Raw genomic sequence first — 12636 nt, 5'->3', positions numbered from 1 at the left:
GAAGCACTCACATCTATAAGTGATGAGCGCCATAAAAAAGTTCATGAGGAAATAATGCTGTATTCAGAGCAAAGTTTGAATAGTGTGCCGTAAATAAAGCTTGGGCCACTCATTGGACAAGGGGAAACAAAACAATGAATAGCTGCTCATTAAGCAAGCACTGTCCATTCTGTAGACTAAATGAGGCCGGAGCCTTATAGAATAAATACATAGTCTGTGGAAAAAATATGTAGTCATGTAATTAAAGACTGTATCATAAGACACACAAGAAGGCTGAATTAAGACTGAACAGGCAATCTTAATTCTTGCATTTCCTTGATTTTTTCCAACAATAACATTCTTTTAATTTTTTTGTGTTTGTGTGCAATATCAATTTAGCTTAAGTCGGTTCCTTACTGAATTAAGCTAAACTAATATAAACCAGGTTTAAGTCCAATTAAAAGTGTCTACACTGATTTTTGCACTGGTTTAGCTAAATCAATTTGAAATAACACCTTTAGTTTAACAAGTGTTACTTTGGATCTTGACTACTCCTCAATTAAGCCTTTCTTTCAACAGCATCTTACAATTTAGGCTATGAACTAAGCCTGCTTTGGAGTGAAGCTACTATCCATTTTGTCAGAAGGGGATGTTGCAGTATCAGTGTGAAGCAGACCTTCCCTTTCCCCCAGAGCTGACTGTCACATTCAGTGCTCCCAACTCACTGTGGTCTGGGACCGAGAGACTGACCTTTTAAACTCTAAGCCAGGGATCAGCAACCTTTCGGACGTGATGTGCCGAGTCTTCATTTATTCACTCTAATTTAAGGTTTCGCGTGCCAGTAATACATTTTAACGTTTTTAGAAGGTCTCTTTCTATAAGTCTCCATATATAACTAAACTATTGTTGTATGAACAGAGGTTCTCAACTGCGGGATGGGATTGGGGAGGGTGTGCCTGACTTTCTGGGAGGATGTGGTGAGCCATCTGATAGTTTGGTGGTTAGGGTGGGAGGAGGTAAGTGCCAGGCTGCAGCACCACTTGTTCAGGTTTGGCCCAGCTGCCCTTCCATCATGACACGGAGGTAAGGTGACCAGATGTCCCGATTTTATAGGGACAGTCCCAATTTTTGAGTCTTTTTCTTATATAGGCTCCACTCCCGTTCCGATTTTTCACAATTGCTGTCTGGTCACCCTACACGGAGGTGGCAGAGCGAGTGAGTGGCATTCTTTTCTGGTGTGTAGGGTTGCAGTGCCACTCTTTCCCCCCACCCCCCACTGGTCCCTGTGCAAGTGTACTGAGTGCATATTGGTTAATCCAAGCCTGCCTGTTCGGAGCACCATTGCTAAGTTAATTTGAAAAGTACCCCAGTTAGACAGACAGCTGCAGGAGTTATGTCATCCAGTATTTAAAGGTTAGGGTTTCATTCTCCTTTCAAATCAGTTTTATACCAATGTATTTTCATTGATTTCAGTGTAGTTACTCCTAATTTAATTTTGGTCCTTTGTTTTACTGTATGTTTAAACATTTGTAAAGTGTTAAAAGAAATACAGAAAAATACAAAATCATTAGTGGTGGAGCTGAAGGTAGATAATATAGTTAATATGTGCTGTTATAGTTAGGCTTGTAAGGATTAGATTTTTATAGGTAAATGTCTATTTTCCCAGGCATGCACAAACTGAAAATATATTTCCATTGATAATTCACAGAGAGGCAAAGTAAGAAAAATGGTGCTTGAGAACTTATTAGATCTGATTTCAGGATATTTATTTTGTATACTTTGACATGTGATGTTGACAATGTGTTTTAACATTGTCCAATAAAGGGTTAACTTTTTGAATATCAGTGTCTGCTGTCATTAAATAATTGTCTGATCCCACAAAATAATTACACAACTGTGAAAATAAAAAAGTTTAAAAATAAACACCAATATTATCTATCAAAATTATAAAAAATAAAAATTGATTTCTGCCAAGCTTAGTTATAGTGAAACATATACATACAGGTTAGAATTAAAATCAATAAAAAATATTGCTCCCTTTAACTCTACCCATTGCATAAATTGGAGTCAATAATCATGCCAACTTGTTGTGTTCTGACATTGGCAGTGTATGAGTATTGAGCCTGTTAACAGAATAAGTAATCTGTAGAGAATAAAAATCAATAGGTATGTTTTGTTAACCTACCAACAAATATGTTCTATTTGTCTGAATTCAGCTTGATGAAATAGTAGGTGTCCAAGATTGCACCTTGAACCAGCAAAAATAAATATTCAAGAGTATACTGTGCATTAGATGGTTGACTTAGGTGTGTTGTACTGTTTGCAAAGCACTTTGAGATCCTCGGTGAAAGAAACAACATAGGACAAAGTAATAATAATGAATTCTCAACTTTGCCTTCCTGTTTTGACCTCCCACCCCCTTTTTGGATATTTGTAATTGTCTCATTAAGGTAACTTAAGCACATTTGTAAGTTTATGTAAGTGAATAGTTCCACTGACTTAATGGTACCATTCATGTGCTTAAATTTACAAACGTGCTTAAGTACATCTCTGAATTGGAGCCTGTAATTCTTAGACCAACTGATAACTTCCTGACTACCAGCCAAATGCCTAAATATGAAGGGGCATGCAGGTGTCCTTGGTACTAAAACTTTTAATCAGTTAAATCACAAGATTTGAGAGTTTATGGCAATAGTATTGTCTAATGACCCAAATAAATTTTCAGCAACAGGTATTTCATCAAGATTTTTTTAATACATTTAGGTAAAATCAGTGGGAGTTTTACAATTGACATCAAGGGAGCCAAGATTTCACACTTTATTTAGCTGCTAAAGGAGCTTTTTACCATGAGCTCGCCTGTTCCTATGGATGATGATCATAGACCCAACTACTTAAACAAAGGAAATGGTTAAAATTTATTGCTTCTCTTTCTGCCAGCTGGCCACAGTGTAAGACTAACAGCCTTCATTGATTCATTGGCATAGAAGGCTGTAAATCATTGTGGTTGGAAAGATCTGTTCATTAATAATGGCTAGAGTCCTGTCTGAGATTAATTTACAGGAATGAACACACTCAGGGCTTAGACAGTCTTCTGTGTTTGATTATGATTGTATGGTCAAATTGTTACGTACTTATTCTACAAAGTAATGTACTGCAGTGAACATTCACTAACTGGCTTTCAAACCACATCTCAGAGGTTAATTATCTTTTATATATTTTTCTACTCCAATAACTGCATAGATGGGCTCATTGTAAGTTCAGTTTTCAGTTTGCTTGTTTGTTTCTTTTTGACAGTTTTCTGATGTTTAATTTTCTTTTTAAGTTACTGCATAGCTGTGGAAAAACAGATTACCAGATGTGAACGAGATATATTTTTACACCTGAATAATTCAAAATCTGCTTCATTTTACAGAAAAAATTGTCATGTTGATTTATGCATTTAATTAACTTTATTTAAGGGAGTAGTCCCATTGGCTTCATAGACCCATAGTCAATGAGACTGTTCACATCTGAAAAGTTAAGCATGTGCTTAAGCCTTTGCAGGATCAGGGCCTTAGTTTAATTTTTTTTTTTTAAAGAGAAAACATTTCCATAGCTTGTGGTATTAAACTTTCAAAAATGGCTATATAATACACTGAGTAACTGCTTTCTGTAGGGAAGGTTGATAGGCATCTTTTCATGACACTTTCCCGGAAATGCCCTACCACCTCATGCTTTTTCATTTCAAGTATTATGTTAAATCTATTACAGTTTCTCTATATTCAAATTATAATTGTAAAAATCTTAAGAAGCCCAGTAGAGGACAAAGAAATAAATACAAAGTTGAACTTGAATTTAGGCAACCCTGTTTATTAAAAACAGTAGTTCTCAAACTTTTGTACTGGTGACCCCTTTCACAGAGGAAGCATCTGAGTGCAACCCCCCCCTCCCCTTATACATTAAAAACACTTTTTATATATTTAACACCATTATAAATGCTGGAGGCAAAGGGGAGTTTGGGGTGAAGACTGACAGCTCGTGACCTCCCATGTAATAACCTTGTGACCCCCTGAGGGGTCCCAACCCCTGTTTGAGAACCCCTGATTAAAAATGTACTACTTACTGTGATTTGCCTTAATAGTGACTAGTTTAGATAAGTATCTAAATACAAAAGCACCAGAAAAACATTTTAATACTAAGTCTAGAAATGAGAAGATTTTCACTTGGGATAGTGTTACTTTAAAACCACTATACAGTACAAAAATACAAACTCAATGGGGGCAGTGGGAACCCACAGTGCAAGTAACTAGTTAGGGATCTTGTGGTGAAGATAAGGTGTGGAGAGTGCTATCTCCAGAGTGTTGTGCTCCTATTTTCCCTGCATTGTGGAAGCTCCTTCTTGGATGCACAACAGTGATCAGACTCTGCAGGGTATTGGAGTCAGAAGGGGTTGCGCTCTGATGTTCTGCTCTCATCTGGCATTGGCCCCTCTGAATATAGGTTATTACTACTTGAGGCAGCATGATGGAGGCATTGGTCAAGACCACATGGTTACAGTTCAGACCATTCTAAGCCCTATTGGCAGATTCAAACTCTATCTCTTAGGTGGAGTAACTATTTCAACTAGAGCATGAAAATAATTTTTTTCTAGGAATTTGGAAAGTGATGATTAAAGCTGAGTATTTGCTACTTATATATATATTAAAAAAACACTACCTATTTTAAATTCTCTCCCATTGCTTTACTTGCAGTTGGCGCGTTTTCAGAATTCCAAGATTCAAATATTAATATAGATAATTAGGATGTTGGGAATGGGGCAGTTTTAATCCCTAAGTGATTTTTTGAGGGAAGGATTATTGGGAATCTTAACCTTTATGGACTAGAGCCGTAGAATATAGACAGTGATCAGACTAGACAGGTTTCAGCAGCAGTATAAAGATATCTGACTCGACGTAAGCAAGTGCTGTACTTGTGTCAATTGACAGCTTTTACCGACTGGTTGGCTTAATTCATATGCATTCCATTCATATATGCACCTTAATTTAGGGTTTATGTAACTGAAAAACTCATTTATATACTAACTGAATAACTGTTATTTACACTCTTACACCTGGAAGAGACCCATCCTTATGTATCTTTATTATGTTAGTTAAGGATAGGGATTCTGCAATTAAGTGATAAACATACTACATTCCCCTTCTTCTGCCCTTCCCCCTCCTTAGGCGTTATTTGCACATAACACAATTTTATTTTTTTGTAGAGTCAGATGTAAAACCTTTGAATTGTGGGCAATTTCTGGTTTATACTTTCGGTAGTTTAATCACAAAAGCAAATAAAGTGGAAAGCCACATCCTGCCTCCAGATTCTTTATAATGAAAAAAGTTCTAAGCTCCAGCCATTAAAGCCTACAAAGGATCACCATATTAGTGTGGTTTATGCAGAGCACTGTTTGAATACCTTAAGAATGACATGCAAATTTAATCTGAAAGGTTCATTTGCTCCAACTCTAGTGGGGCTTTCCTTGTCATTGGGTACTAGTTTGAGACATTCCATGCGCTACTTTCAATATTGTGTAGTGGATGCACATGAACACACACACACGTACACTCTTACTTAGTTATTTTAGACAAATAGTTGTATAATATTTAATAATCACTGCTGCCTTGTATAGTTATTTTTTTATAAAGAGAGAGAAAATAGGCATATTACCTGTTTTAAAGTAAGACTGGAAGTTGTATTATTAAATGAATTATTCATCAGACCATAGCAGAAAGGTGAGACTTTATTCTAGATAGTGCAGTTTAGTACCTGGGATCTTTTTTTATCTTCATTTCTAGCCAGACGACTGAGAGAGATGAAAGAGTGATGTTGCTTTATATTTTCGGTAAAATAAATAACTAAAAACAAGGCTTGCAGACTATCAGTCCAACAACAAATATGACAGTAAGATTCATAAATTGGGAACAGATATACAGTAGTTAACTACCTGTTTTCCAGGGTGTTGTGTGGCAGATTAAAACTATATTCAAGAAAGAAATTTAGGATTAGTTGAAAGCAGTATGCTGCCTGACACTTGTGATATCTCTGATCGGAGGGAAGTATCTGTTAACAAATTAACAATGAAATCAGAGTCTGTATTTCACTTTGACTTTTTTTTTTTGCACTCACAATAATAGTATTAGAGTACTTTATCCTCACAATTCTCCTGTGACTAAAAGTTATATACTTCATGCTATTTTTAATCAGGCATATAATCGGTTGAAGTGTCAAAAAGAGAGCAGAGTTGGTGATTTTTCTGCTAGGAATTGTAAGCCAATATCTTCTGGATGTATTTTCTATATTTTCCTCATATTCGTAATCATTTAGTTTCTAGCTTCTTAAAAGGATAACTCTTCAAACATTATTCGTATAAATATGTCGTCATAAAATGGGACAACTGTAACTCAGTTCAGCAAAATCATGTAGATTGAAATTTAAGTTTGCTTTGTTTTAGTTGGTCTTTTCTGCATATCTGTACTTTGAGGATCTCTTGCCCCTCTTAAGCCCCAATCCTGTGGGCAGTGCTCAGTACCACGCATGAGGTACATAGCATCACACAGGATCCAGTGCATTAGCAGGAATAGAATTCTGTTGCGATACTCAGTTGTATCAGTCTAAGGTGAGGTCTAGAGAGTTGATGTTGAGTAACTGCATTATTTCATTTCCTTTAATTTATCTTACTGAAATCCAGGCTTCAACTGCATTTGATCTTCATTCCTTTCTTTTTGTACTCTTCTATTTGAAAGTTGGTATTGTGGTGACAGTTTTTCATCTGTTTGTCTAAAGTTACTAACAGAAAAACAGATCTTAACTTCTCATTTAAAAAAATAATTTGTGCATAATAAAGAAAAACACTAGAAATAAGGCACTGAATCATTGGTAATGGGAAAATAATTCAGGCACCAGTCATATTTATAACCATATATTAATATAATCCAGCAAACTAGTTTTCAGGATGAGCCTGACACAATATAGGTCTTGAGTGCAGAATCTTTAGTACCTTAGTACACTGCCCTTGTGAGGGAAGATCAGAACTTAGAACAAATGCCTCCTAAAATATAAAGTCTAGAATTCCGTTTATGTCCAGGAATCTCCAGTTTTAGGCTATGTCTATACTACGCAGCTTTTAGCGACAGGGCTGTGTCATTACAGCCCTGTCACTAAAAGGCGCGCAGTGTAGTTGCTGTTTGTTGGCTCTCCTGCCAACAAAAAACTTCCACCCCCGACAGGCGGTGTCAGCGTTGTCGGCAGGAGACACTCCCAGTGACAAAGAGCTGTTCACACCAGGGCTTGTCCTCTGCAAAACTTTTGTCTTTCGGGTGGGGTGTGTGGTTTTTTTAGCATCTCTGAAAGACAAAAGTTTTGTCATTCAGTTGACAATATAGACATAAGCTTAATAATGTAAGTGTATACCATCAAGCTTTGACCAGGTAGTCCTGTTCAACCTGTGTATCTTCCAGTTAAAACAAATTAAAATTTCTCTGAGGTAAAAGCTGTTAACAAATATATGTATTCAATTTTACCCTTGATAGGATACCCTGCCAAATTTAAAGACATGCAGTACAGTGTAGGGCTAGTAACCCTTAATCAGATTCTACCACAGAGGAACCTGGCTCCACTGAAGTCAATGAGAGTTTCGCCATTGACTCGAATGGACCCAGAACTTAATACCCAGTGTTATATTTTTATTGGGTTATTCTACAGTTTTCAGATTATTCAAAGTTTAAAAGTAAAAGCATATACTTTAGTTACATTATGTTTAAGGTATGTTGGGTGAATGCATCCGTTTTTTTGTCCAAGAAACCCTCTCTTTGCTGTTGATTGGAGGCTCATTCAAGGACCTTTTAAAAAATTCATATCTATCTAAAAATGGCATGATTCTTCTCATAATGTAAGTTCATCAAGAGTAAAACCACAGTTCATCCTTCCTCTTTCCATACTGAGTTTGTCTCCTGATTACTGTGCAGTATGTTCCATCTACGTACAAGGGGAAACCTTCCACATTAACTCCAAATTCTCCTGGCAGCCATTTCTCAAAAAACCTGTGGTGTACTTTCATCTTCTCTTTCCTCCAGTAAGTAAATTGTGTAGCCTTTGTCTTGACTTTTCAGTAGTTCTTAACATCTGCAACAATACTAATCTGTGATTTCACAGGATTTGTGTGTTGCTCTAATTTGTCCATTTATTTAGCTATCCATTTTCCTCTCTGAGGAATCTACTACACAGCTCTCTCGCTCTGCTAGACTCTTGCAGTGCCAAAGGGCTGGTAGTACTTTAAAATCAAGTTTAGCAGGATAGTTAAGTGTTTAATTGGTTCTGTTATCTCTTTTCCAGCTTGCATGCCTTTGTCGTAGGCTTATGATGAATTGCAAAGAAAAAAAAGTGAGGTTGCACTTATGAGCTCTGCTCTCTTATGATGCCCCAGAATGCATATTTTCCACAGCATTTGCACACCAGAATGTATAAAACAAAATAATTAAAGAGATCAAGACATTTGGAAACCACGCCATATATGGAAAACATGAAAGTTGCCAGAGCCCTGTGGGTCATCTCCATGGTCCAGCAGAGGTTTTTTGTTGTTGCATTGATATAGACTGAGTAATGCTGGGTCGTAACGGCGTTAAGTTGGTCTGGACCATTTTGAAGGATCTACAAAGTTTTCTGGAGGCCTCCCCTATTCCAGTTAGTTCAGTGAATGGAATTTTTATTTCTAACTTTGCCTACCTTCACGTATGTTCAATTTTCATTTCCCCCTTTTCTGATATAAATGTTTGGCTTAACATACTACCTTCTTATCAGAAAATCAGGAATGGAAATAAGTTCATATGTGCAGTTTGGCAGAGGTTAACATTGCTATTGAAAAACTTACCCTTCTACATTTCCTGAATTTAATCTTTGTATTAGCATGTTTTTTACATTGTGTACGTTTGTACATGTGTCCCATTTCTCATTTCCTATTTGTGACTATTACAATCACAGATAGCATGAAGCTGAGAAATATTGGGATTACATACCTTTGCCAACATACAAAGCAGCATTTTGTAGTTACAGATGTAGAGTTTTGTTCCCTTTCATTGAAGTGAGAGGCATATGTATTACAAAGCTGGATTTTTGGGATGTGGAATGTCTGGGATGGAAACCCAGAGTGTGACATGATTTTCACTTCATGGAGAGTCATACCACATATCAGTATATGTTATATCTTTTTCTCACATTTCCATACAGTTGCCGTGTCTTGTTGGCAGGCGGTTTCAAGCGGAGTCGATCCTGGGGCCGGTTTTGTTTAATATCTTTATTAATGATCTGGAGGATGGTGTGGACTGCACTCTCAGCAACTTTGCAGATGACACTAAACTAGGAGGCATGGTAGATACACTGGAGGGTAGGAATCGGATACAGAGGGACCTAGACAAATTAGAGGATTGGGCCAAAAAAAAACCAGATGAGGTTCAACAAGGACAAGTGCAGAGTCCTGCACTTAGGACGGAAGAATCCTATGCACTGCTACACACTAGGGACCGAATGGCTAGGTAGCAGTTCTGCAGAAAAGGACCTAGGGGTCACAGTGGACGAGAAGCTGCATATGAGTCAACAGTGTGCCCTTGTTGCCAAGAAGGCTAATGGGATTTTGGGCTGTATAAGTAGGGGCATTGCCAGCAGATAGAGGAACGTGATCGTTCCCCTTTATTCGACATTGGTGAGGCCTCATGTGGAGTACTGTGTCCAGTTTTGGGCCCCACACTACAAGAAGGATGTGGAAAAATTGGAAAGAGTCCAGCAGAGGGCAACAAAAATGATTAGGGGTCTGGCGCACATGACTTATGAGGAGAGGCTGAGGGAACTGGGATTGTTTAGTCTGCAGAAGAGAAGAATTAGGGGGGATTTGATAGCTGCTTTCAACTACCTGAAGGGGGGTTCCAAAGAGGATGGAGCTCGGCTGTTCTCAGTAGTGGCAGATGACAGAACAAGGAGCAATGGTCTCAAGTTGCAGTGGGGGAGGTCTAGGTTGGATATTAAGAAACACTATTTCACTAGGAGGGTGGTGAAGCACTGGAATGCATTACCTAGGGAGGTGGTGGAATCTCCTTCCTTGGAGGTTTTTAAGGCCTGGCTTGACAAAGCCCTGGCTGGGATGATTTAGTTGGGAATTGGTCCTGCTTTGAGCAGGGGGTTGGACTAGATGACCTCCTGAGGTCCCTTCCAACCCTGATATTCTATGATTCTATGATTTTCCAGGATGTGGTGTTCAGTTAAACACAATGAAAGATATTTTTAAAAATATGTTAACAGTTTGTAATGATGTACTCTTCGATTACTTACGTATAATGTTACCCAGTATATATCTGTCAGAAATAGAAAAGTTTGACTGTTTAGACAAGTGTATAACCATTCATAAGTTTACAGACACAAAATCCCACCAGAGAATGTTAGAAATCCACAATATGTCTGTCAGTGCTGGATTTTACATTTGAATGTGAATTAGCTTTCTTAAAATGTGTAAAATCACATGAGGTAGACCACTCTCTATTGACTGTTTATCAGAGGAGGCCCATTTACCCTTTTTGTTCTCAGTACATGAAATATATCGTGCTTGTAAAATGTGCTCCTGATATGTTAGATTCAGACAGTAGGATGCAAATAACTGGTGTATTTGGTAAGATTAATACCATGCTACCATTTTCATTCTAATTGAGAACGGACATATTAGCAAAGCATGTCCTGCATAATATGCTTTTTGGAAGGGCAGTAGAATTCCAAGAACAATAGTTTTGTTTGCAGCCTGGTTCTAGCCTTTGAAAAACACAGGTTATTTCACCTTTTGATGATGCTATGCATGTTAACATTTGCAATCAGATGCCTTGTAAATCTTGGTGATTTTTGGTTTTGATTCAGATTTATAGATTCAAATCTTCTTGTGAGAGTTTTGTGTTCTCTATCTTTTTGCACAGTTTTGTAAAGGACTGTGGTGGGTTAAAGACTAGTTCTGTTTTACCCAAACAGATGCCCACAGAGCTCTTGTTGAAGTCAAGGCAAATGGAATGGGCATATTTGAGGACATTAATGTATTCTTGGAGTATAACATAAAAGTGAACCATAAGTAATAGGGGCCCTACTGATTAAAATGGCTTGGCACATGTGTTCACTGGGGGGAGAAGATGTGTCCAAGCAGGGAAGCACCAAAGGATCCAGCCCATACACGTTAAAGCACACCACAGGGAGTCTGGTTGGATGGGTGTGTTCTGCGGGAGAGAGGAGAGTTTATCCATGGCATGTGGCCAGGGATTCCAAGTAGTTCCACACACCATGGATAACCTCCCCAACCCCAAAGAATGCAGATCACCCATACAATTGGGCTGCCTGTGGTGGGCCTCACCGTTGCGCAGTGGAGTACCCTGGTTCTGCTGCATTTTGGGACTTTTGAACCCATGAATGAGGTGGGATGGGCAAGGTTTAGGCTTAACTCTGTATTCTCCATAGCAGTATGCTTACCCATTGCTTCTCTACTTTGCTGTACAAATAACACATTGAGCTTGTCCTTGCACCCATTGTGAAAAATGTCTGAAAGCGCTGGCATTGTTTCAGCCTCATGCAGAGCTGTCATGTTCTGGGTTGCAGTCCAGACCACTGAGGGGTTGTCATCACCTGCTTTATAACTCTGGGTGCCTCAAATGTTCTGCTGCTGTGGCTCACACCCTGGGTGTCAACAGCCAGTAGATTAGCATGGAGTATCCTGAGTGTTTGCATGCTGTGCCGCCCTGGTTCTGCACTCTTGCCCCAGCAGCCTGCCTACAACGCAATAGCCCCACTCTAGTCACTATCACCCAGTTATCGTAAGCAGGGGTGACCCCAACACACTCTCAGTCCTCAGTTTCTCCATATCAGTCAACCCTGATGTGTCCAGGCCTCTTGTGGAACACTCAGAGAAATAATAAGGTTTGTTTGCTCCTCTAAAGAGACAAAATACACAGTTTATCACTTTAACACAAATCAGCACTGGCATGGTTTAGATTTAAAGTAAGACAAGTTTATTAACAAGAGAAGATAGGATTTTAAGTGAGTTCAAGTGAAAAGGATAGAGTTAGAAATGATTACAAGCAAATAAAAATGAAAAATGCTTTCTAGAAGAGACTAAAACTTAACAAAACTACAGTCTTGATACAAGAGAAGAATTTTTTCACAGTAGCCATATTAAAATAGTGCTTGTAGCTATGCTTGACTCAAATGAGTTTAATTGGGAAATTAATGTGTGCCATCAACTTATTTATCAACTTTGTGTGCCATCAACTTATTTATTAAATTGCAAGAACTCTAACTGGTTAATAGAGAATTAGAGTCATTGTTTTAATAGTATGAACAAAGTGGTTGCTCTGAGTAAAAAGTGGGGCCAGAAATAATTTAATAAAGATTTTCCAAAATCACGTCAATGGGCTGAGAGTAGTCTGCAGTATTTTCTATTTTGAGGCATATTCAAAATAGAAAAATAGCATAATAGCATTTAATTGCTGAATTTGTTTGAGTGTAACATTAATTTTTGCTGTGGTTGGGAAGCAATTTTAAAAAATACAATGGACAGTGGAACCATCTTATCAAGTTTTATTAAGCTCCTTTATTCTATACTTTGTGTTGATACTTTCTCTA

At 38.0% G+C, this 12636-nt stretch overlaps 1 protein-coding gene across 2 annotated transcripts in view; it reads left to right on the top strand.

The window, feature by feature from the left end:
- The window catches only part of MTA3 (metastasis associated 1 family member 3), a 178404-nt gene that overhangs the window by 66584 nt on the left and 99184 nt on the right, over positions 1-12636 (top strand). The window lies entirely within an intron of this gene.

This window comes from Trachemys scripta, chromosome 3, assembly GCF_013100865.1.
Source record: "Trachemys scripta elegans isolate TJP31775 chromosome 3, CAS_Tse_1.0, whole genome shotgun sequence".
NCBI lineage: Eukaryota > Metazoa > Chordata > Testudines > Emydidae > Trachemys > Trachemys scripta.
This window is presented reverse-complemented; position numbering and strand designations above follow the sequence as displayed.